The following is a 22,278-nucleotide window of genomic DNA, read 5'->3' as shown; positions in this document are numbered from 1 at the left end:
CTCAGCCCAGCTCAGCACGGCACGGCTCAGCCCGACTCAGCCGCGTTTGTAGTGGAAAAGCGGCATAAGTATTATTTAGATATCCAGACTCACACTCCATTTCGGTAGGTGGCGGTAATGCTTCCAAAAGTTGTTTGCCAACCGCCATTAAAAAGGAGGAAGAAGAAGGTTGGGATAAGCGCCCTCCAGTCCAGATGGTGGGGGTAACGCATCCAGTAGCTGCTTGTCCAACTGCCAGAAAACACTGGAGAAGAAAAAAACGCTGCTCGCCTGAACCGCTTTAGCCCCTCGAGTTATAAAAATAAAAACATGTTATTGTGTCTGGCTCTGAGGATTTAAAACCCTTTAGCCCCTCGAGTTATAAAAATAAAAACGCGTTATTGTGTCTGGCTCTGAGGATTTAAAACCCTGAGGTAAGTTAAACTGAAGGTGTGTGGTCGAATCCCAAATATATCATCACTTTACTGTTTTAGGAACTCCGTTCAGTATGAAATAATGCCGTGTGCACCCTAGATAGTGCACTATTTATCCACTCAGGAGAGAGTTGTAGTTTGGCTAACCTGTTTAGTTGTATATTGAAAGTATTTAAATCTTCACTTCAAGTTCATTTCCATCACGGGTTATTTTCTCTTTCTCTAAATTGCGACTTCCTCGCGATTCCAACTTTTTATTTCTCAAAATTTCAACTTGTTTTCTCACAGGCTTTTTTTTTCCCTCGGGGTTTTTTATTTATTTTATTATTATTATTATTATTATTATTAAGCTAATCAGGCAGAATCACCCCCTCTGCAATGTGTTGAGCAGAAAGCTTTACACACTGAAAATGGATGAAATCATAGGGGACTGTTTTAGGTATGGTTGAGGTCTTGTTGTTGGAAGAATCGTATGGTGTTGAGTAGGGCTGGGTATCACTAGATACCTCACGATACGATACTATGGCGATATTTTGCCCATGATAATGATATCACCACGGTACAGCGATTCTGCAATAATTGATATATTGCAAGAAATTTCAACCACATCATGATATGTGTCACTGAAGAAAATCAGAATTTATTGACCACTGTAAAGTTACATTTCACATACATAACTACACACTCTTGCCAGACATATATTTGTCTCTATTCCACTGCTGGCAAAACCAAGAGTTGCTTCACTACAACATACAGAAAATTCCCATTTCTGCGCTAGTATTATCAACTTTTCTGTAAGCATGGACACATCAGTGCTGCTTAACAAGCAGAATCAAATTGTTTTATGAAAACTTAAAACTTGCACTGCAGACTGCACATGCATTTCAGTGCTAACACTAATATCAATTTGTTGTTTGTAAACTTGAGAACATATACCTGAGAACATTTAACTTGTGCTTATTTTGCAGGAACAACACACTGTCTGAAACACATTGAAAAGTGCAGTGGGCATCTTAATTTAATTGGAGCGAAACAGGTTTTGCAAAGTGCATTCTCTTTGTCCGGCTCACTGTTTTTTTTTTCTCCTTTCCTTTGGAATCCAAAGTGCCTCCAAACATCTGCCTTAAAGTTCGGCGGCATCTCTAGGTTTATGTTAACAGCCATGCTTGCCTGTTTTTTTTTCCTCACTGCAACCGCCGGGGAAAAAAGAGAAGACAAAGAGTGCCTTGCAGTGAGGTAGCGGCACAGCGACACCTCGCGGAGCGGAGGTGCGGAAGTCGTACTGGATTTACAACCCGTCTGAAACATGATTTTATTATTTGAAAAAATATCGATATTCAAATTTTGAGTATCGATATTGAATCGGAAGACAAAGTATCGCGATATATCGCCGTATCGATATTTTTGCACACCCCTAGTGTTGAGCTCGAAGCCTCTGATCCCTGGAGAGAGAGAACTGTGTCTAACAATTAGCTCTGGCAGCAATGAAACCTCTTACTTAACTCAGGGCTAAAGGCCAGGAGCAAGATCAATGTAATTCTATTTTATATTAATCTTTTTTGTCAAATATGTCACATTTTGCACAATTTTTTTTTACCTTGCACAATACCAGAAATATTCAGTTGAAATCAAGCCGTTTGACGCGAATCGGTCCGCCTCTGAAAAAACTTGGCATTTGGATTTGATTTTAATTTTATTTAGGTTTTCCACATGTACATTTACAATAAAGTATACATTTAATTATTGTAAAGATGTAAAAAAACCGAGGATGACACAAAAAAGTCTAATAAAATGACTTATTTCCATTGTGGTCCTCATAAAAAATTACAAAATGGTGACAATATGATAGAGGACAAAAATTACAAAAATGTATAAGTAAACAAAGTGTATAAAAATAACAATATTAATAAATAAATTTAAGAAATATAACTAATCACATTTTATATATCACAAAATATCACAATTGTTATCACAGAAATTGAATAACAATTTACAAACAAAAGTACATGAGAGAGTCCGTTTTTAATGATTCTAATAAAAACCTTTTGACTTGTTTCTTAAACGTTTGTTTATTGGTGAGCGTTTGAACACTTGTGGGTAGGCTATTCCAGTCTGCAGCTCCCGTGTACCTGAATGTACTCTTACCCAGTGTGGTCTTAAATCTGGGTAAGGCCAGTGACCCGACACTTGCTCGAGTTCGGATGTTATGGACTTGGCTGACATTGGTACAAAACGAAGAGAGATAAGAAGGGGAGGTATTATTTACAATTTGATGAACATGATTTAGCTTTAGTTGGACAACACGTTTTTCTATTGGTAACCAATTAAGTTGAATAAAGTGGGCAGGAGTAATGTGGGTACGAGGATGGAGTTTTAATTAGGGCTGTCCCCGACCAAGGATTTTCTTGGTCGACCAGTGGTCGTGCATTCACTCCGACTAATCGACTAATCGCCCCCCCCCCCAAAAAAAAAAAAAAAAACCTGCCCATTTTTACCGGGATACACATCTGTGAGGCTTTACTTCTAATGCCGGGCTGCCGTATCTATGCGCATAATTTACCACTAACGGCGGGGGTAACCTTCATGCAATTTTCAGCCATGCAGGCATTTTAAAATGGTTATGTTGTCTGATTGCCTGAAATAGGGGACGTACAGGGATGTGTAACTAACAAAATGTTTGAATGTGTCACAAAAATAATCAGAAAGACTGACGGACTCTGAACATTCTGATGAATATTTATTTAAAACACGTGCCACACACACATTGTTCATGAAAGATGATTGTAACAAAATAAAACAAAATACAGCCTTAAACTAATAAAAATATATATTTTCGTTTCTTTTGAAAATGAAGATATTAAAATTATTAAAATTAGATAATAAAAATTATTAAAATTAGATAATAATTAACAACCGGCAATCGACAAATCTGAAACACTTTTTTGAAAGTCTTAGTGCAAATAAACAGACCAACGGCAGCCCTGATGAAATAAAAACTCAATGAATAGGCCTAAAATAACATAAACGAATAAATAGGTCTAGCCTAACTGAAACAGTGCAGATTTACAGACACACGAGGTAGCCTAGTATGATATAAAAACTCACAGTGATTTCTCCTCGGCTCTGAGTTTTCTCAAATTGTGAGAAAGGAAGACCAATTTGTCCACATTGTCTGGGAGAAGTGAACTCCGCATCTTGCTTACAATGAAGCTGGCCTTGGAGAAGATGCGCTCCGATGGTGTGGATGTGGATGGGATTGAGTGAATACGCTTGGCTGCTCTGGCCAGCTTCGGGTAGTGCTCCTCGTTTTTTTGCCACCATGATAGTGGTCCCGACTCAACTTTTGTTTTATCCTCCAAGTACCATTTCATTTCACTGCTCTGTTCTTTTGTCTGCTGCTCCTCATCTATACCCATCAGCATGGATATTTCGTCCCACTTTTCTGTCTTTTTCGTTTTCTTCTTTGGTGTGGGGCCAAGTTTGTTGTCATCCCCACTGCTGGCGTGCTGGGCAGGCTCTTCTGCTGGAGATAGACTCTCAGCCAAGTCCGACACCGTAGTATATGCCTGGTCCCGTTTCTCTTCCTCCATGAACGATAAATTTTTAAAGCGTGGGTCCAAGACAGCAGCTTTGATGTATATGCTGGACTGTAGCTCCTCTTTTAGCTCCCACCTCTTGTCAATTTCCTCACAAAGTGTTTTCTTTAGTGCTGTAACAGCCGCACCATCATCCTCGCGCAGCAACAGGTGACGTCTTTTCATGTTTATAAGCATGGGCAGCGTGGCAGAGAGAGATGCGTTAACATCTTGTGAAAGCAACTCGGTTAGTGTGACCATCAGCTTCAGCACCGAGACTATGTCTTCCGCTATCCTCCATTGGGCCGTGGTGAGATCCAAATCGCGGTCAGATCTGTGGGTGGTAACGGGGTCGGAAAGCACAGCGGTGACCGGCCACCTCTGTTCCAGAAGGCGCTCCAACATGCAGTGAGTAGAGTTCCATCTCGTGGAGACATCCTGGATGAGTTTGTGTTCAACGACGTTCTGTTGTTTTTGTTTTTCGGTAAGAGCTGCTGTAGCCTTGGCACTTTTCTTAAAATGTCCAACAAGACGTCTGGCAGCTGCTATAACTCGGCAAATGGGATCTTTTTTAAGAGCCGCATTGATGCACAGCTGCAAAGTGTGCCCTGCGCAACGAACTCCTTGGACGTTACCCCAGGATGGGTTTTGAGATAACTGATCCGCGCACAGCACCATGTTCACTGCGTTGTCATGTACAAGAGCAACCCTTTTTTCAGCGGGGATTCTAAAGTCTGCCATTACTTCGCTGAGTCGTTCTGCTATGTTAGCAGCTGTATGGCTCACTTCCAAAACTTTAGTTTCCAGCACGAATGAATGCAGTCGCCAGTTATCAGAAATAAAATGCGCCGTGACAGTCATGTAACTTTCCATCTGGTTAGATGTCCATATATCCGTTGTGAAACTGAGTGCTTTGCAGTTTTCGATCTTGCCCTGAAGTGTTTGTTTTGTAGAGCTGTATTTGCTCATAACCGCGTGCATCACTGTGTCACGTCTTGGCAGGCTGTATCCTGGCTCGAGGTATTCAATTAGATTTTTAAATCCCTCACCACTGATGATATTCACAGGTCGCATGTCCAGCGCGATGAAATCAGCTATTTTGTCAGTTATGTCTCTCTTCCTTTTTTCAGATAGAGAAGGTTTCATTACGAGCTTTTGCTGAGTCAGGGATGAGGATGATGATGAGGATGCCGTGGAGGAGGCTGGCTCATCGCAATAAAGTGGATGCGCCTGTAGAGAGATTGTAAAACAGTGAGCTGGATAATTTAGCTTTACCAGTAACCAGTAGGCCTACGTATTGCAATCAAACTCCAGGTTGCAAGGGGTAGGCTAGCTAGGCTAGTAGGCTACTTACATGGTTGAGGTGGTAAAGAATGTTCGTCGTGGAAGAATGAAAGGCGAATGTTTTTTTGCAAATTCTGCACGTAACCCTCTTTGGGTCATCTTTGTTCTTTTCGAAATGATCCCATATTTTAGAGCTCCTTCCAGACATGCTGTCTGCCAGTGTTAAAAAAAAAATCACCAACAGTAAATTAGTGTCACGACTTCCTTTATCATGCCCGTCAAATTAAAAGCCCTTCAGCCAAGACGCGGCTTTTTTCCCTGCGACCAATCGACCAATGGAATTTTGGTCGGCTAATAATTTTTTGGTCGACCAACGATTAATCGATTGTTTGCCGTCAGCCCTGGTTTTAATACAACACGAATTAACTTATTTTGACACGTTTGAAGTTTGTGCTTAGTTTTTTTAGTAAGACCACTGTACCAAGAAGAACACGAATAGTCGAAGTGACACTGAGCCAGAGCGGTAGCCAATAACTTCATCGTCTCGCCATCCAGGTATTTTGATTTACGAGCCAGATATTTGGTCCTGGAGCTGACCTTTTGAATAACTGATTGGGCCATATCTTCGCCAGAAATGTAATTATCAATGATTGCACCAAGATATTTTATTTTGAGTTTTGGAATAATTTGTTTACTATTACATTGTATATTTAAATTTTGAATTTTATTGATTTTTGGTTTTGAGCCAAAAAGGATTGATTCCGTTTTACCTAGATGGAGAGACAATTTGTTATCGACTAACCACTCGTACACATTGGATAGCTCAGTACTCAGATTGTTCGATGACCTGTACATCTTTGTCTGACACCAAAAGAGCAGAATCATCTGCGTATAAAAGTAACTCACAGTTGACAGCTGATTTCATGTCATTGACATAGAGTAAAAACAACAATGGACTGAGAATACTACCCTGAGGTACACCACAGGTTATAGCTGCCGTTTCCGACAAAACACCATTTACAGACACTCTTTGTTCTCGACCAGTTAAATATGAACGCATCCATGCAACGACGCTATCACAACTTCCGATTGTCTTTAGTTTGTACAACAAAATCTCATGATTAACTGTATCAAATGCTTTTTGTAGGTCTAAAAGAACCATACCACAGTATCTACCTTGATCAATCTCACCTTTAAGGTAGTCTGTTAGGTATATTAAGCATGAATCGGTAGAATATGATTGACGGAAACCTGATTGAAGATGATACAATAAACTGTTGTTTTGTAAGCATACAACTGGTTGTAAACAACCCTTTCCAGCACCTTTGACAAAATACTGAGGACAGAGACTGGCCGATAGTTACCACAGTCTGTTTTTGAACCTTTTTTGTACAAGGGGATTACTTTAGCTATTTTAAATAATTTGGGAAACTTGCCCGTTTGGATCAAAATATTAATTATATGAGTGATGCTTGGAGCAATAAGCTCTGCTGCATCAATCACAAATCGGGCGGGGATATTATCCAGACCTGTGGCCTTCGATGAGTCCAGAGTCCTCAGCATTTTACACACCTCAAAAACTTCGATGGTAGACAAAGCAAAAGCGTCCTGCTGAACTCCGAAAGTTTTATAAAAATTATTTGTGATTTTGACCAAATGTACCAGAAGGTATGGGGAGGGAATCTACAAGAATTGTAGCAATGGTGGTGAAAAAGGAATTAAATTTTAACACCACTGCTGTAAGATTAAAAGATACAATCCCATCAATTTTGAGACCTATTGAAAAGTTGGATTTTTGTTTTTTGGAAGAACCAAGCTGTTTACACAGCTGCCAGAGTTTTTTGGGATTATTATGGTTTAATTGAAGATTATTTTTATAGTAATCCACCTTTGCCTTGTCTGTCATTCGATTAACCTTATTCCGAAGACGTTTGAATTCAGACTGATCATTTGATTTCTTGGACTCCTTCAAAGCTTGATCTCTTCTGTTGATCGCCTCCAAGATCTCAGTACTGACCCAAGGCTCAGTACGGTGTTTCACAGAGATAGATTTAACAGGAGCGATACTATCCAACACACAGATAAACATGGTTGTAAAGTTACGCCAAGCTTGATCAACATTCATACAGTTTAACACACTCGACCAATCAATCATACAGTCTTTCACAGAATACCTCAGCAGTGTAATGTTTCATTGACCGAACCTTTATCGTATTATGACCTGTTGCTTTTGATCTTAGAACCTTCCTGGTACAATAAATAGCCATATGATCACTCATACCACAAGTTATCACACCACTTTGACAGATTTTATCCTGATCAGATACAAGCATCAAATCTATGGTAGTCTGACTAGATTCACACACTCTTGTTGGTTCTGTAATCATTTGATGAAGATCAAACATTGAACAGAAATATTTTAGAGAGTTAACAAGTGAATTAGCCTTAGATGTTGACACATTTGTATTGAAATCACCAGTTATTATCACTTCACTGTCAACAAAACCTTCAGCGTTCGAGCACACTTCCTCCAAGATGTTATAGAAATTATTCACATCGGGTGGTCTATAACAGGCACCGAGAAGAATAGGCTTAGTCTTTGGGAGGAGGATATTCACCCAAACAGCTTCCAGGTCATTGTCCATCATGTCAGGTCGTACGTTGAACGCGATGTTGCGTATATAAACTACGACACCGCCACCATTCCGATCTCTGTCCTTTCGAACATAGGAATAGCCAGGGATGTCAACTTCTGGATCCAAGATGGTACAGTCCAGCCAGGTTTCGGAGAAACACAACACTGATGGGTTCCATTGATGAGCGAGGTTTCTCACATCAATCTTCGGAAGAAGGCTCCTCACATTCAGATGTAGTATGTGAAGACCTTTCTTCTTCAAACACGTCCAGTCATCATTCTCAATCTTGGTCTGCGCCAGCTCAGCCTCGCATTTTAAATCAGCCCCGACGGCTGGAGGTTTACACGTATGACAGAGCCACTCGGCATCACTTGATGACAGGACATCGTACTGATAATCAGTCAACGAGATTGCTGCTGGCAGACACCTGACATGGTGCCATACATCACAAGAGTCACACTGTATCCCTTTCTCACCGGATTTCACCTGATTTTGGCAAACTCCACAGGGATCCTGGTTAAACTGTTGAACTGGACCAGGATTTATGTGAACATCTCCGCTCAACAGCAGTAGTATCAGTCCGTGATGCCAGCAGGTCTGTAAAGTTGTCAATCTTGTTGTCAAACTGTCACCTGGGCGCTACCATCTTTGTTGTTTTTTACATTCGCGACCGTCAGTGCTGGGCAGCAAACCACCAACACACAAAAGTCCAAAATTCTCACCAATAAAATCACCATCAGCCGTTAAAAGTTCACCAACGGGGTCTATATATCTTCCAGTTGTCAATGATTTCGGTTTGACTTTGATTTGTAACACTAAAACTGCACAAATAATGAAAGCAAGCAAGAGCTTTTCACAGAGATTGACCGCCATCATCGCCGCCTTTCTGATCCCTCGAACACACGTTCGAGATAGAATTAGCTCAATTCTCCTCCTTTAAAAGATGTTAAAAGACGCTCCAATCTCGAAACCGACTAAAGGCCAAGAACCGACTAAAGGCCAATTTCCCGGCAAACATTGATTTTCATGACGTTGCGTGCGGAACGCCTCCCTCTGAATCCTACGTCAGCGCTGGTTTGTTTGAGAAAACGACCTGGTGGTTTTCTGCAAATTTCTTCAATGTTATCGCGTAATTATTAAAATGGTTAACAGATGTATCGTAGGAGGCTGTAGCAACACCAATCATGATGGGATTAGTACTCATCGTTTCCCAAAAGCCCGGACAATGAGAGAGAAATGGGAACGCTTCGTGCGAGGCACCTGGAAAAAGCCGAGGACCAAAGCAGAGCCGAGAAAAAGACCAAGAAAATCGGCAATTCACAAGTTGACTGTTGCCAGGGTAAGAAATAAGAGAGACTATACTCTAAATTAGGTGTTCCTGTGCTTGTGTGGTACACGAATCATGTTATTTATTGACGCACACGAAAGCGCTGGACGATAATACACTTACTTAGATTAGATAGAACTTCATTGATCCCTTTGTGAGGGTTCCCTCTGGGAAATTAAAAAGATACAGTCCACAGCCTGGTAAAAAGCAGCCAAAGTAGAGTCCACAGTAGCATGGTTAAAGTCCCCAGAATTGATGATAAATGCCTGAGGGTGTTGTGTCTGCAGCCTTGCTGTGACAGAGTGAATCCCCTCACATGCTGCGTCTGCCCTCGGAGGGATGTAAACACAGATGGTGATGCTAGCGGCTCCAAGTCCGGCCAACATAAGACTGTCTTTACGGAGAAATGTCCCGGGTTACACCAGCGGTTGTTCACGTAAATGATGAGTCCCCCACCTTTGCCTTTCCCCCATGCTTTAGTGTCTCTGTCGGCTCTCACAGCAGTGAATCCCCGCAGGTCCACGTTAGCATCCAGTACAAGGTGTGTTAGCCATGTCTCCGTAAAAATAAACAAGTTGCTCTCCCGGTAAATCCGCTGGTTGTTCAGTGTGGATAGCTTGTTGACCTTATTCGGCAGCGAGTTCACATTCCCCATGATGATGGAGGGAATGGATGGCTTATAGCACCACCGGTTGTCTGCTAGCCTAGCCTTTAGCTTAGCCCCAGCTTTGCAGCCCCTGAGTTTCCTCCTCAGCTCTGCCAGGAGGGGGTGTCGTATCCCGGCTTGTCCCATTGTTTTCAGGGCCAGCAGCTCCTCTATCGAATAAGCGAGAAAACTGGCTCCTGGTTGTGTGTTAAAGTTAAAAATATCCATGGGATATGAAGAAAAACACACTGTCTTTGTAAGAAGAGCAGAAAAGTAAAAACATGGAAAAAAAGAGGTTTAAAGAGCTAAAAACTACAGAGCTACTGGAGAGGCAGCTGTCTCACACAGCACCCAAGGTCACATTTTCTTTACATTTTACTTCACATGTATCAAGGGACATACAGCATGTCAGGGCTTGAGATCTTGGGACCTGTCAAACACATTAAATGTATATCAGGCCTTTAGATTACACTAATTTGGACACATCAAAGGAGCGAAGCGACTGCGCGAACGAGCGTAGCGATAAATACATAAAACAAAAATCTCCTTAGTATGAGTCTCATACAGAACATTGAATATTTGGCACAACAAGATGATTATATCATATTATGGTCATGTGATGTTTTGGTTGGCAAGAGGCTATTTATAAATGGCCGATCGGAGTTATCGGGTCATAAATTATGGTAGTGTCGTGTTATCGGCTGTACATACGGATTTGATAAGAATGATCCCAAGAGCTTTTACCGTATTCCAAAAAAACCTGAAGCTCGCCGAAAGCTTTGGATCACTAACAAGTGGGAACCTACTGACAATGACCGTGTTTGCTTTTGACACTTTATATCTGGTAAGACACAGGACTTATTATTTTGTTTTGCAGTTTAATATTATGATGCAGGCCTAGAAATTCATATATTTTTTTCACCAGCTAGCCGGACTAGTTACCTTCCAAAGTAACTAGCCAAACAGAAAATCAACTAGCCAAAATTTGTTCATGTATGAATTTTATTCATAATTACTCATTCACTTATTAACTTATTTTTATTGCCTTTGACTAATATATTCATTATTTTGTTTACCTTTTTCATGGGTGTGTTCTACCCTCGGAAAACACGACAGAGTTTCGTAGATGGTAGCTGTCTGGCCAGCCTCTTTTTTTTTTTTTTTTAAAAGTAAGTTGTCTTCATGCCTTCCTTTGACAGGTACCGGACTATGAAGATGTCGTGTTTCTCCATAGTCCTATCTGTCGACTCGTCAAGGCCAACTCCTATAAAGGGGCTCTTCTGGAGTTCTTTGATGAGACTAGTAACTAGCACTTGCAATGTAAAAATGAATACAAAAATCTTATGGGTTGTATATCTAATATACTTTTTTATAGGATTCTTCTAGTCAGCTGAGTTGTTCATTGTCCACCTATTGTCAAAATAAACCACCTATAAAACCTAAAAAACCAAAACAATAGGTTAGTAATACATTGGATATCATCAAACTAACCTTATCCAAGGAAGCAAAGTTGAATACCGTCGGGGATTCTTTTGTGCAGTTTCCACCCCTCCTTAGGTTGATGTCCTGCACTCCATGGTTTTGCTGAAATTTTAGGAAGGATGGATATTTCCTGAAAGAAGAAAATGCATTTTCTTCTAAGCAATGAGCACAAAATAAGCAATGAGCACATACCGTAGGTCGCGTTAACCGACAATTGTCCGTCATTGACGGATTTTTTTTAGCTATGACGGAAAAATCTGAAGGCCGTCGGTCATTTTGATGGATGTTTACCGTTACCATTACCAATAACAATAATAGCCTAATAATAACACCTAATGAAACACACAATTAAAATGATTGGCAAGTTGTGGCAGAGTTTTCTTACATACAGTATACATAGTCTTCACTGCCGTCACTTTCAATCTGAGCCGACGTTGTGGCAGTCTTGATGTTCAGTGCATAGGCTACTCATGTATACACTGTAGCCACTGCGCAAGGCTGTTCCCCCCCATCGCGCTCCTGACCGCGCTCTGACTTTTCTAACCACTAGCACAGTGAGCTGTATTAATGTTTCCCTTCTCTGCAGAAGACACGTCATTTTTGCTATTAAAAAAAGAGATGCATTGGGTTGTTTGTGTCGTTTCCCTGCCTGTACGTCTTAATGCAATAGCGCTCATTTAGGCTAGTTGTTTTCTTGTTTTTAAAATGAAACAAATGTCGATTTATTGTATTCTTCCCCAGCAAGCTTAGGAACATCACTGCTCGAATATCTGCTAAACTATCATTTTAATGAGAGCACGGGTAGACAAAGTAACATTTAAACATAACTTCATTTTATTTAAGACCTTCCGTGTCAGCCCACTACGGGTCACCGCGGGGTGCAGCTGCACCACTGGTGCAGAAAGACCGCATGCTGCAGGATTTCCTCCCTATGAAGAGAGTACTAGCAGGGTCGGAAAATCCAACTTTCAGATGCTCTTGCCGGCTTCTGATCACTTCCCTGGGAGAAATGTTCCCTGACTTCAGAACTGAACTGGCTGAAGTGGCGCTGGTTATTCCAGTCTCCAGTGTCGCAGCAGAGCGCGGGTTCAGCCTTCAGAATAAAATTAGAACGTCAATGAGAAGTCGTCTGTCCAAGGCAAAGACGTCAAATTTAATGACAATTGCCTCGGCAGCAGTCTCCATTAATGACTTTGATTATGCACAAGCGAGCTCCCAATTTAAATCCATGCGGGCCAGAAGGAAGGTTTGAGCTCACACAAACAGGTCAAATTAGATTGTCACTTAAATCGTTGTAGTGGACTGTTCATATTTTAACTGCAGTTGTCTTGCTACGTTGTAAAATAACATTGTTCATATGCCTGTTAAGGCATAACAGGCGCAATGTTTTTAGCGGAGGGAAAATGGGTTCACAAGTGACTGAACGTCAGAATCTCTGTTCATCTTTTTGCATCATAAATACATAAATAAATGATTAAATAATACAAGTTTCATCTCATTATCTCTAGCCGCTTTATCCTTCTACAGGGTCGCAGGCAAGCTGGAGCCTATCCCAGCTGACTATGGGCGAAAGGCGGGGTACACCCTGGACAAGTCGCCAGGTCATCACAGGGCTGACACATAGACACAGACAACCATTCACACTCACATTCACACCTACGGTCAATTTAGAGTCACCAGTTAACCTAACCTGCATGTCTTTGGACTGTGGGGGAAACCGGAGCACCCGGAGGAAACCCACGCGGACACGGGGAGAACATGCAAACTCCACACAGAAAGGCCCTCGCCGGCCCCGGGGCTCGAACCCAGGACCTTCTTGCTGTGAGGCGACAGCGCTAACCACTACACCACCGTGCCGCCCTAATACAAGCTTGTTCTGTGAATTAATTTTTAAATGAAAATGAGTCCATGAAAACACAAGTTATTAAATGTATAGCATTTATAGCCTGTATACATTGTCATTTAAAAGTTAAAATAAAATGACAGATAATAATGGACGATGACGGAATTTTTACGACCCTGTCCGTCAAAATGACGGACAATGAAAAAGTCTAACGCAACCACTGGCACATACCCATACTGAGAGCAGTGGGCAGCAATGCTACAGCACCCAGAGAGCAATAAGGGGTTAGGTGCCTTGCTCAAGATGGGTTGGAAGATGGCACCTGTGTGTTTAGCTGGCCATCTCCCTCTGTTAAGTGTGTTGCTGTTTTTCTCAAGTCTGTTTGTTATACGGAGTGTCTCACCGCTGCAGGTGTATAATCGCCTGACACTTAATATTCATGAGTCTTTGGAAAAACTGTCGATCTGCAGCTCTGATGGACATTCAAAGATGCATTCACCTTTTCTGGTGTTCATATCTCCACATCTACGGCATCTTTCTTGCTGGCTACCTCGCAGCAGTTGCCGCAGAAGACGGGGAAAGCGAGGAGAAGTTCTCATTAAACTTGAATCTTACCTGGCTTCTTCTCGTCATGATCCCTGTCGTTTATTAGCCGGATCCTCCATGGACTACAGAGGCTACGATCTGCGGAGTTCCATGGAGTACAGGTATCTGTGGCTCCGACCGGTTCTCCATGATACCGGGGTGCTGTTCCCATGTTGTCGGCTAGTGCGGACCTGTCAGCAGGGCTGTGTGCTGGGGAATCTTCGCTCACTCACCCGCTCCTCTCACCAGTCTGGCTGTTGTTCAGCTCATACAGCGCTGATTAACACCAGATCTCTCACAAATAAGACATTTGTTCTGAATGACTTCTTTACAACAGATGATCTGGATTTCCTCTTGCTGACGGAGACCTGGTTGAAACCAGGTGAGAACAGCGCCTTTTTGGAGCTCCTCCCTCCCGGCTGTTCTTTTTTTCAGCACCCCGCGAGCTGCTGGTCGTGGTGGCGGTCTGGCTGCTATATTTAAGGAGAGTTTCAGATGCCAAATGTTAACCACTTAAAATTATTCCAGCTTTGAACTGCAGTTGTTTGTGATTGACCTCGCCTGCCCCGTGCTGTGTGCCACAGTCTATCGTCCTCCCAAATTTAATAAGGACTTTATTCAAGAGTTCTGAGTTTTTGTCTGATTTTATTGTAAAGTTTGATAAACTATTGATTTGTGGAGACTTTAATATTCACGTTTGTTGTGCAGCAGGTCAACTGGCTAATGAGTTTAAAGGCCTTTTGGATTCCTTTGGTCTCACCTAGTCTCTTAATGCACCAACACATGAGCATGGGCGCACTCTTGATCTTATTTCTCACGGGCTTTCAGTTTCCCTCAGAGAAATGGTGGACGCTGCCATTTCGGATCACCTCCCCATTGTTTTTTATTTTGCTTCCCCTCCCCCCACCTACTAATAAGCCTGTTTCCCCAGCTCGTAGATGCCGTATCTTTACTTCGTCAACGGCTGGAGAGTTTGCTGTTGCCTTTAGGGACCCTCAGCTGCATGCTGACAGTGGGCTGGTTCCTTCCCTTTGCCCAGAGAGTCTACTCTCCACTTTCCATTCTACTTGTTCTGCGATTCTGGATTCTGTTGCCCCTTTTCGGCAAAAAAGCATCAAAACCAAGACAGATCCCTGGTTGAATGACCAAACCCGTCTGCTTAGGTAACAATGTAGACAGGCTGAACGGCCGTGGAAAAAGGACAAACTGCATGTATCCCTGGGCTGGTTAAGGGACAGTTTCGCTGCTTACCAAAGATCGCTGAAGGAGGGCAAGTCCAAATATCTGTCTTCCATTATAGCCAATAGCTCTCATCATCCATGACTGGTATTTAATACTATTGACTCTGTTATTAATCCACTCCCCACTGTTCTGTCTGATGCCTCTGCCACAATCTGTGAAGAGTTTGTCTGTTTCTTTACTGACAAAGTGGCATCAGTCAGACAGAATATCAGTAACATTGATGCGTCCCTTGATAATGTGGATGCTCTTCCTACAGTCTGCTGTTTTTGACTGGTTTGAGACTATTTGTCATTTTTCACAAAGGTGGTTAGTGGCATGAAACCCACTAACTGCCCCTTAGATGTCATTCTGGCCAAGTTTTTGAAGGTTTTTAATTCTGTTGGGTCAAGTCTGCTTGTTTTTATAAACACTTGTCTTAATTCAGGGTCTGTCCCAGCTGCCTTCAAACATGCTGTAGTTAGGCCCCTCCTTAAAAAAAAACCACATCTTGACCCCTCTGTTCTGTCCAATTTTAGGCCTGTCTCCCATTTGCCTTTTCTTTCTAAGGTCTTAGAAAAAGTTGTTTTTATTCAGTTACAGTCATTTTTAGAGAGAAATTCTAGTCTGGTTTCAGATCCCGACATAGTACCGAGTCAGCACTGTTAAAGGTGCACAATGATGTCGCTCTGTCTGTGGATTCCAGGAATCCTGCCATGCTGGTGCTGCTCGACGTCACAGCGGCCTTTGATACAGTTGACCATGCGGTCCTTGTATCTCGCCTAGAGCAGCATGTCAGCATCCGTGGCACTGCTCTCCAATGGTTTAGGTCATACTTGGCAAATAGGAGCTTCGCTGTGATGATTGGTGACCCTCTGTTCTTCATATGCATCCCTCTCTTGTGGGGTGCCACAGGGTTCTATTCTCAGCCCTATTCTGTTTTCATTGTACATGCTACCTCTGGGATCAATTATAAAAAAAAAAAACACAATCTGCCTTTTCACTTTTATGCTGATTTGCAGATATATTTACCCATGAGACCCAATGAAAATACGGCGCTTACTAAGTTACTGGATTGTATTACTGATGTAAAGCACTGGCTAGCACGGAACATTTTGCACTTGAACGACAGCAAAACGGAATGTATTTTATTTGGCACGTCACCCATGTCAAATGTTCTTACAACAAACTTTGGTATTCTGGCCCCCTTTTTTAAACCATTTGTACAAAATCTTGGTAACGTTTGACAGTGGGCTTAAATTTGATAAACAGATTAGTTCTGTTAGAACAAGCTTTTTTCAGCTCCGTCTCTTGGCCAAAGTGAAGCCGTTTCTCAGTCGGTAGGATCTCGAGAAGGCAATCCATGCATTCATCAGTTAGAGACCGAACTACTGTAATGCCCCTTATGTTGGCCTCAGCCAGTCTTCAATTTTACGTCTTCAACTTGTAAAGAACGCTGCGTCCCGATTTTTAACAAGCATGTCCAGACGTGAACACATTACTCCTGTGCTGTCGTCACTCCACTGGCTTCCAGTCCATTTTAGAATTGATTTTAAACTTCTGTTTGCTTTTAATGCCATCAGTGGCCTGGCTCCGTCTTACTTGTCTGAGATTTTAACTATCCATGATCATGGTAGGGCCCTGCATTCTTCGGGTCAGCTTCTGTTAGAAGTCCCAAAGTCGAGATATAAACAGTGGGGTGATCGTTCTTTTGCCGTTGCTGCTCCCCAGACTGTGGAATAATCTGCCCCCCGACACTCGCACCACTTTTGATCTTGGCCTTTTAAATCGAAGTTGAAGACCCACTTTTTTAGATTGGCATTCAATCCTGACTAGGGGAGTCTTGTTTTTGAGGGGTACTTTGTTTTGTCTGTTCTATTTCATGTATTTCTGAAAGGCTTTTAATAACCTGCAGCACTGTGGCACCTTCTGCAGTCAAAACCTGTGTTTTTATGTACTTTTTTTTTTTTAATGTATTGTTTTATACAAAACACTTGTTTTAGTGTTATGTTTTATGGCTTTGATGTAGTTTCATATGGTTTATTTCACACCTCTGTTAGTGCACCATTGTTGGAATATTGGGCCTGCCTCATAAATTGAATTGTAACCTCCAAGTATAGCTGTTTATGGGCAGTGACCAGGTGGTCCATGTCTTGTGGTGCCTGTTGGCATTTTGGACATGTTGGAGTGTCACGATACCCCCATTGGTAGAGGTTCATCCACTTTTTGATAAAATTCTATTGGATTGGACCCACTCACGTCTTGAGAGGGCCGAAAAGCCTGGGAGTTGGTCTGTTGGGTTTGTAATTATTTCTCCTCCCTGTGGTATGTTCGAATCCCATTCTCTTTTCCAGGATTCATTTATGTTGAAATTTGGATTACTTGTTTTGAAGAATGGTTTTCGTGATTTTAGTCTGTTGGTGTTAGGGGCAGAGTCAAGTACCCTTCTCACCGGGGTAGATTCGTCCAGCAGTTGTATACGTTCATGTTGGCGCTGGGTTGCTTGTTCCCTGCGCAGGTGTGGAGGGGTGATTGATGCCATCACAGGGAGCCAGGCTGTAGGCGTGGCTTTGATGGAACCTGTGATTATTCTCATGGCTGAGTTCAGCTGAACATCTATTTTGTTGGTATGGGAGCAGCTCCAGACTGGAGCACAGTACTCAGCAACACTGTAGCACAGTGCAAGAGCTGAAGTCCGCAAGACAGACTGTGATGCTCCCCAGTTGGTACCAGCTAGTTTTCTTATTATTGCACATTGCTTTTTGAGTTTCTGTGCTGTGGCTTCGCAATGTTGTCTGTTAGCGCTCGATCTAAAGTAACCCCCAGGTATTTTGGGGTTAAGTCTGAAGGCAAAATATTTCCTCCAATGTTATCACGGACTTGCAGTGTCTGATTTGCTGAGTGTTTAAGTGAAATACAGAGCTAACAGTCTTTGTGACATTTAGGGGTCGACCGATAATCGGCCTGGCCGATATTCTGCATTTTTAGGGTTATCGGTATCGGCCATAATTTCCACCGATATGCCGATAACATGCCTTTTTGCAGCCATTTCATTCCTAACGCGACTGTCACTGCACGTCCTTTCCTGCACTCGCCTCTCTGAGTTCAAGAACACGGTCCCGCCCACCACAACATCTGATTTGTTGTGAACTGTTTCAAGGCGGCCGTATGGGCACTCGGGCAGAAGCGGCCCAAGGGATACAGCCAATCAACACGCGTAGCTAACCGCTGTGAACTGTTTCAAGGCGGCCGTATGGGCACTCGGGCAGAAACAGATCCCACTTCAAGGTAAGGACATGCTGCTTTTGCCGCAATAAGTCACAAACAAACAAGTTGCAAAAGCACAACATTACATGTTTACATTCTTCATCTGCTACTCGTTAAAATTGTCCATTTGCATCTGTGTAGCCAGGCAAACTTAGCTTATGGAAGGAAGCACTTGAATTAGCCTACAACCAACTAGTCTCGCTGAAACTACATGTAACGTAGGCTGCAGTCATTTTTAAATACCCGTCTGGAAACGTGAATGTGTCAGTAGTTCTACTCGAACAGTAGAATGACAGCCATACAGAGAGGTGGTCAAGGGAAGACAAAATAAAACGTAGTGTTTGTGCTCTGTAGGCTAGCGCAAGCCTACTGGCTATTTTGTTATGGTGATGAGTAAACTTCATGACGTGACTCGTGCTCAAAAAGCGCATTGCACTTGTATATGTTAGGTAACTTTATAAAGTGCTATTTGAACATTTAAACACGCCAGGTGTGATATGGTGCTAGTAGGCTATGTAATACTGTAGGGAGTTTGTCAGGACGCTTGTTGTGGGCTCAGTAATTAATTGTCGTGGATGCACACTTGCTTGGATAAACGGTAATGAATGAAATACATCAATTAAACTCTTGCGCAAGTGATTCTCCTCGCTCGCGCTTCTGATTCGGAAAGCGATATACTCTTAAAGGAGCAGAGCCGTAGATGGTTACTTGTTAAGTTGTTGCATAATAGGGAGTGATAGCCTACTTTGTTTGATTTTACTTTTTAAAAAATGCTGCAGGCAGCTCCCTACACTTGATTTGTTATTTAAAAACTACTTGAAGTTGGTAAGTCTTACTTAGTTCTTAGTGTAAAAGAATCCAGAGCGTATTTTCATTTATTTTCCACTGAAAATGGTGAGCTGTAATATAGTAGGGAGTGATTTATTTTTTTATTGGTGAATATTTTATTATTATTTTATTTCTCATTTTATTCTAACTGTTTGACTTTATTGTACAAATGCTGCTGGCATCTCCCTGCACAAAATTTCATGTTCAATTTTACAATTAAACATACATTTCATGGATATGAAGGTCTGTGTCAGTGTGTGCTATGTTTAATTTCATGTGAATTATAATGTTTACATTTATCGGTTGCACATATTGGTTATCGGCATCCCAATTCCATAATAATCGGTATCGGTATCGGCCCTGAAAAAAAACATATCGGTCGATCCCTAGTGACATTCATTTTCAGATACCATTTATTAAAGATATGTAGTGTTTCCACGTCTCTTGTTAGGGTATTTTCTAATATTTCAAATGAACATGCCTGTGTGGCAATAGCTAGGTCATCTGCGTATCCAAATTTTAGGGATTCCGTGGGTGGCATGTCACTTATATAAATGTTAAAAAGAGTAGGTGCAAGCACTGAACCATAGGCGACTCCGTTCTGTATTTGTTTGGGTTTGCTCATCTGGTCAGCGATGCATACAAAGTAGCTATGGTTTCCTGTCATTTTGTAAAGCAGCCTCAGTATGGCTCTACGTTTTACATATGACGACAGCTTAAACATGAGCCCCTCGTGCCACACTATCATTGGCTGTTGACAGGTCTACAAAGATGGCACCAATTTTCTGTTTGTTTTCATATCCTGATTCAATGTAGGAGGTGAGAGAACTTGTTCTACTGTGTCGTGCTGGGTTCTGAAACCTGCTTGTTCTGGTGGAATATGTACATTTAGGACATGCTGCAGTCTAGCAAGAAGCACTCTTTCGAGTAGTTTGAATCTGCAGCACAAGAGGGCTATGGACCCTTTTCACGTGACGTCACGACAAACGCGGCCGCCATTTTGGACATGTACTACCAGTAGTTTACCACAGCCAGCATTGAGGAACGGCAGCAAAGAAAGTGTTTATTTTCAGCAAGACTTCCATCATGCCACTATGTTGTTGTGCACCTGGATGTAGTAACCATCAACAAACAAGGCAAGGGTTATCATTTTATCGGATCCCGGTAGATGCTGACCGACGGAGAAGATGGATAGCGGCATACCAGCGCTTGTGTAGTGACCACTTTGTTGGAGGTAAGACGAATAAAATTAGCCAGAAAAGGCATTACATTGCTGTTAACATTCCATTCTAGTTTACTGTAATTATGATCTGGCAGCTATTTACACCGGATCCAGTGTAAATAGCCGCCGGAGCCAACGTCCGAGGTTCCAGAGCGCGCTTGCTCCGCGGCCCGGCCGGAGCCGGCGGCCGCGGAGCTGGCGCGCGCGCGGCCCGGCTGTGGAGCCGGCGCGCGGCCCGGCCGGACGTTGGCTCTGGCAGCTATTTACACCGGATCCAGTGTAAATAGCTGCCAGATCATAATTACAGTAAACTAGTAAATACAGTTTTCTGCGTCTCGCTCCTTTTTCTTTTGTTTGTCGCCTTCCTCGCATTCAAACCGATTTGAGCCGAAGTCCACTACATGTCCAAAATGGCGGTCGCGTTTACGAAGGTCACGTGACTGAAAAGGGTCCATAGAGATCTTGCAGTCACGTGACCGGAAAGTATACAACCGCCATCGTGTCGGTCAAAAACACCGCTGAATACTGCTGCACTCGTGTACAGAATGGATCAATTTCAACCGACTGACTACACGGCTCATTTTTCTAATGAACAGGTAACTAGATATATGTCTAAAATAAACGATCTACAGATTTGTGACCCTTATGGTTTTCCGGACGGAGTTTTCACGACCGGATTTTGAACTGCCAGCGGAATACCCGGACGTGTATGATTACCTCATCAACTTTCTCTCGCTGTTCAGTGGTGAAGCACTGCGTGCTTATAAATCTCTGGACAGTTATCTTTACAGAAATTCAGGATTTGTCAGCGACTCAGATGTGGCATCTTGTAAACAAGAAAATGATCCTCACTGGATGGGTAAGTCACTTAAGTATTGAGTATAGCACTGACCAGCCGATTATAGAATAAGGTAATTCCAAATCGTCCGTGTTGTTTACATGGATCTGGCGTTGGAGAGGTAGAGGCTTGGCAGTGGAGGTTTGAGTAGCTGTTTTCTGAGCTTAGTCAACAGGCCGGCTCTGCCTGTAGCCTCGCTTTTGCTTCGGCTCCCGGCGCTGCCTCCTTCGCTTTGCTTCCGATAACAATCCACGGAGACCCCGCTGGTCTCGCAATCTGGTCTCGTCCGGAATTTTTTTTTTTTTTCTCGTCCGGAATGTTGTGCATGCGATGGAAATCGCTACAAACCGTCATTTTCTGCTGGAAACCAATGTCCAGTAAGTCCATACGGTTGTAGTGGATATTGAAGTCCAGTACAGACAAACAACACGCAAAAATACACACAAAAAACATAAAAACCGTGCACAGGTAGGGAGAGCTTGTAGCCGCAGCCGTTGTAGTAGAATTGTATATAGTAGGGTTTTCCAGAAGAAAAGGTAGAAGTAGAACTAGAAGTAGAAGGCGGAACATGGCGTTTGACCGACACGATGGCGTCTGTCACAATCTGGATCGGCTGTGACGTCACATGCAAGATCTCTATAGGCCGGTAGTTACTTGGAATATCAGCCTGTTTTCCTGGCTTTAGGAGGACAATTATATGGCTTTGATGTAAAGCACTTTGGGTACCTTTCGGTTATTGTAAAGGGCTATATAAATAAAATTTGATTTACTTTAAATAGCAAAATATATTAAATACCAGTATTCATCCATGTTTAAACAAAAAGGAAATGAAGATGTGTCATCCTATTTACATGTGTTCTGCCCTCAATAAAGAGTTCCCCTTCTTCATTTAGACAGACAGATGACTCCCATCACATGCTGGTCAAATTTATCCAATTTATTCAACTGACTGCATGTAATAAGGTGTAAAACTACAATAAAGAAAATAAAATACACAATTAGCATATTATTAGTGTATATATGTAAATACTTAGGTAATGCTTCAAACATACAGAAATATACACATTATACACTCCAAAAATACTTACAAACGATGCTTCTAAAGTGATTTCAA

At 42.2% G+C, this 22,278-nt stretch overlaps 1 protein-coding gene across 1 annotated transcript in view; it reads left to right on the top strand.

Moving 5' to 3' along the window:
- Positions 1 to 231: 231 nt before the first annotated feature.
- Positions 232 to 22,278, top strand: part of LOC132901316 (gastrula zinc finger protein XlCGF26.1-like) — a 107,034-nt gene continuing 84,987 nt past the window's right edge. The window contains exon 1 of the mRNA XM_060943628.1: positions 232 to 413. The gene's annotated coding sequence lies outside the window, so the exon portion shown is untranslated. The remainder of the gene's footprint in view (positions 414 to 22,278) is intronic.

Source organism: Neoarius graeffei, chromosome 17 (assembly GCF_027579695.1).
Source record: "Neoarius graeffei isolate fNeoGra1 chromosome 17, fNeoGra1.pri, whole genome shotgun sequence".
Lineage (NCBI taxonomy): Eukaryota > Metazoa > Chordata > Actinopteri > Siluriformes > Ariidae > Neoarius > Neoarius graeffei.
This window is presented reverse-complemented; position numbering and strand designations above follow the sequence as displayed.